The 5,623-nt window shown below is 28.6% G+C and overlaps 1 long non-coding RNA gene across 1 annotated transcript; it reads right to left on the reverse strand.

Annotated features, from left to right (window-relative positions):
* Window positions 1-3,210: 3,210 nt before the first annotated feature.
* On the reverse strand, window positions 3,211-4,354 carry LOC120173393. Its single transcript, XR_005521055.1, has 3 exons — window positions 4,139-4,354; window positions 3,974-4,052; window positions 3,211-3,423 (listed from the first exon to the last, which is right to left on the reverse strand). It is a non-coding gene; the product is annotated as an uncharacterized LOC120173393 (long non-coding RNA).
* Between the last annotated feature and the right edge of the window lie 1,269 nt (window positions 4,355-5,623).

Consider the following 5,623-nt stretch of genomic DNA (forward strand, 5'->3'; position numbering starts at 1 on the left):
CACTATCTTACTTAACTTAAGGCCAACAGGTAGAAACCAATAATTGGATTTATATCTTACTTAAAATTCGATAATGAAATAAGATACTAGGAGTCTAGGACAATGAAAAAATACAGATAATAAACAGTTCAACGTAAAATTCTAAAGAATCTAAAAGAAAGCTGGCAATTTTTTAAAGAATAAATGAAGAACTATGCTAATTGGCTCTTTTCCTTTGTTTGAAAAAAAACTGCGACGAGGATTGGACACGCGATCTTTTATTTTATTAGAAAAACTCAAGTAAATTTATAGCTTATAAAACACAGATCTACACACTACTACCACTTAGATCCACAAAAACAAACGAGAAAATACAAAATCAAAACGCAACCAAAAATAATAAAAAGTGGTTTCAGCTCAATATCAACACCAGATAATTTCTCATCAGAAAGAAAGAAAAAAAGCAACTCAAGATATGTATCTCTGATTCAACGCTACAGCCAAGTTACAACTTACAGAAATAAAAAACAGTCAGAGAAAAGAAACAGAGCAGAAACTAGAAGAAATGGAAGCATAAAAGCGAAAAATAGAGAACAGAAAAAAAAAATCAAAGATGTAACCGTTAGAAAAATAGATTTGAATAGTACCTGCAACGGTTTCCAGCACTTAACAAAATGAAGCTTTGAAGGATTTTGAAGAACCACACATTAGCAGTTGAATATTTTAATGTAAAGTAATGCAATAATATCAAATCATGCCATTAAATAGTTGGAGATGAAATTTTAGCAAGTATTCTTGATGTTGGACAAAAGCATCTTACTGCTTATCCTATATTTCTGCTGAAATTTTAGCATTAAAAACGAAATGTATTAATTAATTAAATGCATCGAGTTTAGCAATTTTCAAATATCCTACCTGAATAGGTATAAGTCCGGTTAATCTTCTTAGGTAGAAGAGACCGTTATAAAACAACTACATGGTACTCATGTCATGTATCGAGTCTTGTGCCCATTTTGTCTAACGTCTATCAAAATGTTAAATAAACAATAAAAATATTTAAATCAATTAATAATAAATTAAGCCTTATATAAGATGTACTCCACTTGGTGAAAGATCCAACCGAGATTGAAATGGCTATCCTGCCGGTTGTTCCATTTACCATTTCTAATCAAATAGCAATAATCCATCGATTAATCAATTTATTTATTTATAAAAAAATTAAATTCCAACTTGACGATGCCCCTACACCAAACCAAACACGTGAACAACTTCTACCATGTCGGTTGATAACCCATCTTCACATTGGTCATCCCCTAATTATCATACTTAATACATTTTTATACGTTTAAATTATACATCAAATTGATTTTTAATGTCTAAAGATTTTTTCGTTAAAAATATATACTTAATTTTTTTTCTCCGTTACACTTTTAGGTGTCAACCATTAAAAATATCGTTAAATATCACGTTCAGTTTTTTTTAAAATATTTTAATTTTTTGAAAAAATAAAAAAATATATAAATGTAACATATTACGTAACATTTTTTTAAACTGTAGGCACTTAAAAGTATAAAGGAGAAAATACTCATTTTTAACAAAAAAAACTTCTTTAGACATCAAAAATCAATTTGAGGTATAATTTAGACACCTAAAAATATATCAAGCCAATTTATTATTAGACATTACAAATAATAGAAAAATACTGTTATATATTTAGTAACCTAAGCTTCGGTTAAATGTTAACTAATATCTTTCTACAATTAAAATAGATAGGCTCTAATACTATATTCTCTTAATTATAACTTGTAATCCACAAATTTATCAAAGAGCTTTTATTATACCACTTTTAAAATTCCATATTAAAGTGTACGAACGAACTTACTTCAGTGGCTGAAGTTGTTTCTAAAAGTCACAGTTTTGAGCAACAACGACTACAACAAGATCATTGAGTATTCATTATCAAATGGTTAACGGTATTTAGAAAATATATTATTTTATAATCACCTTAGTTTAATAAAAAATCATATTAAAGTAATAATTTCCTAATAGATAAAAATATTTCCAATATCTATTGCCAACTATAACATTTATATGAGAATAATAATAACAATAATGTGATGGGTAATTTTGAGAAGTACATTATATATATATTTTAAAAGTGTTCAATAAATCATACATGTTGATGTATTTTTTAAGGATTTTAATTAATATCTTATATGTTAAATGAAAATTAATACCTTTTATGTGTAGCAAACATTATAATGTTAATGTTGCAAGAATTAAGTAATCTTGGTGATAAAGGAATTATTGTTATTTCTTGAAGTCCTGGGTTCGAGTACCAAAAATGTTAGGAGAATGAGTGTTCAATATCAAATGGTTGAGAATCATCTTTGAATAAATACTATGTTTTACTTGCTCCCATATTAATTAAAAAAAACATTGTATTGTTGTTGTTTTTAGAATGTAATCGTTAAAAACAATAATATTACAACATTTAATATACATATTGCAAATAAACTGAGTTGAATTGCTGATTTTTTTCTATTTCCATGTAGTAAATAAGGGTGTTATCCACAAAGATATACTTTATACTTTTCATAAAATAAGAAAATTAAGTTTTTTTTTATAAATTGAAGTAAAAATGTTAAATTTTCAATTTTATAAAATGAGGGATATAATTCATAATCATATAAAATAGTGAAAGATGTTTGTTGATATATATGAAAGAGAAAGCCCCTCACATTAACTCTAAATTCAACACAAATAATAAATATAATATTTGGATCCAGAAATTGTTGTTTTTTTATTCAGAAAATGTTGCATTCAGGTGGAGCCTATGAAGAAGTGAGAGTCGATTGTGGGCCCTCGGGACCATTCGATTCCGGATAAATGGACCCATCGATTGCTAAAGCTGACTATGCTCTATTGGCCTCGAGTATTGCAATTCTACCGCATTGAGGAAGCGCGTGTACTCCAATCCACATCGTAAAACATGGATATTCTACATTTTCCATTTTCCCATGCACTTTATATTTAGTGAAAACTTACGAAAATTATGTAGAGTTATATAATATGATTTTTGATATAGTGATAAAAATATTATTTTCATTTTAAAGGATATAATGTCTTTTGAATTAATCTAGAATACTTTTTTTGACAAATATAGAATAATTTCTATATTCTATAATAAAAGTATAATATAATATTTGTCGACACTTATTTTTCGTCTCGTCTTTTAATATTATTATATATTATTATTATTATTATTATTAATATAACTATTTTTTTACAGGTTACATGACTCGGATCCAGACCCGTTACAAGATCCGACCCGGTGGCAACAACTCCACACAGTCACCCATGCCTCCCACGTGGATCACTTCAACCTAGCAGCAACTCGTGCACGCCCTTTCAGCACCCCCAACCGAGCTGCCCACATGAAACCTACAACAAATCCATATTAAAATATCTCCAAAGTCAGCAAATAATTAATCACTTTACCTGCTCCAATCAAAATTTCACCAAACACAAGGAAATTAACAGAAGATGACAAGAAGATTCGGTGAAGAATAGGAGATAAAATTGGGAAGCAGATTCGCATACCAGGAGGGGGATCGAAGAACAAAAGGAGAAATTTAGATTTTTGAGGGGAAAAAATTGTAAATTGGGGGGAAAACACGGGAACCATTCGAATCAAAGAAAACATAAATAGGGGATGATTAACTCTATCAACCATTAATTGGGAAACAAATTGGGGGATCAATAACGATAAAAAACGGAGTGAAAACAGTTTGTAAGTTTGGTTCTTCAACAGACAAGAGGGATTCGTTGTAATGAACAAAGCGATGTTACAGTGGGTTCTACCCGTTTTTTAGAAACAAATACATAATGCAAATTTCAGAAGCATTTAGTCATCTTTCAAGAACTATTTTAGTTTTTTGGTTACGAATGAAATAGAAATTATAAAAGATAAGAAAAAAATTCGTTTTGTTACCTTCCTCGCTTATTGTCTCGTCGTTGTCGGAACATCTGTCGCCGAAGTTGGGTGAGATCGTAGTAAGTTGTTTTGCATCCTTGCATGTTTTCTTTTTCGGTTTAGTTATCATTTATTGAGATTTCGAAAATAAAAAATGGAAATAAGCAAGTTTTAGTTTCTTACCTTATTGTTGCGATCTCTTACTGTCGGAGTGGTTGTCCTCGTGGTTGAGAGGCTAGGTGGTCGGCACAGAGAGTTATGTAACTTTCTGTTTGAGTGACCGGAGCATGGGAAAGATAGGCGTATGGCTCTGGATTTATTCGGCCAATTGTGAAAACAAAAGAAGAGTTAGAGATGGGGGATGAAGAATAGAAATGGCTGGGGCTTGCTTAGTCTAGGTTAAGTGTAAAAGTAGGATTTATATTACATTTTTAGGGTAATTTAAATTTTAGTCATTGAAGTGAATGGTAAATTAGGTTCTAGGGCCCCTAACTTTCTGTTTCCTTATTTTAATCATTGTTTCCCTCCTTTAAAACCCATATAAATCAATTGTTTTTCATGTGTGAGTGCTATGCGTACATGTATATATGACCCACTTTATTTTATATTATGTTTTATTGTAATATATGAAGATTAATTTCAATATGTTTACACTTTCACGTGATTCATAAGTTGTTTTCATGTTTACAAAATATATATTTTTAATTTGATTGTGACCCATAATTTTGTTTCCCTTATTATAATTTACTATAACTTTAATATAGGCATCAACTTGTTTGACTTTTGGGTGTAATTTGTTTATATGTTTGTCTCATTTATATATATATATATATATGTGCATGTATTATGCAATAAATTTAGTTGATAATTTTCAATTAATTTGTTCATATGGTTAATGTGTTTTATACTTTTCATGTATATGACTATGCATCCTATAATTTACATTTATTATTTCTCACTTTAAATACAAAGCTATTCATGTTGCATGTATACATCATGATACTTTATTAAATATTTTAATATGTTTGGTATTTTATTATTTTTTTTTTACTTTATTTTTTTAAAAAGGTATATATATATATATATATATATATATATTAAGAAAAACATCGCAATAGTGACTTTGAATTTTTATATTTTCTTGATTTAATCATTAAATTTATTATGTGTTAAGGTTAAATTATTTTATATAATAAAACATGAAATATTTTCTTAACTAATTAGGAAGGTATTTTAAATGATTATTGGTATAAAATAATACCTTTGATGTTTGTTTTATAGGATCATAAATTAAATTAAAATCAAATAGGATTAATATTAGAGCCTACGTTTTTAGATTTGAGCATCTAGGTTCTTTAATTTTCATAATTTGAAACTTTAAGTTAGAAAAGGCTTTAGTTTACTTATAGAAAAATAAAATTTTGTTTGATTGCATTGTTTTTACAAATTTAAGACACTGTTCACTTATTAAGGAATTAATAGTATATCTCCCGCGATCGTGCTCAGGGGGTGACTACTGGTAATTCCTTGAATAAGTCAACATCCTTTTCAAAACCACATCATGTTTTCTAAAAATGAGGCAATATTCGGTTATTAGGCACAATAGTTGATCTCCCGCATTTACGCTCGGGGGTGAATGCTATCGGTCTCGATAAACGAATACCCTTT

This window comes from Hibiscus syriacus, unplaced genomic scaffold (assembly GCF_006381635.1).
Source record: "Hibiscus syriacus cultivar Baekdansim isolate YM2019G1 unplaced genomic scaffold, ASM638163v2 tig00111947_pilon, whole genome shotgun sequence".
Lineage (NCBI taxonomy): Eukaryota > Viridiplantae > Streptophyta > Magnoliopsida > Malvales > Malvaceae > Hibiscus > Hibiscus syriacus.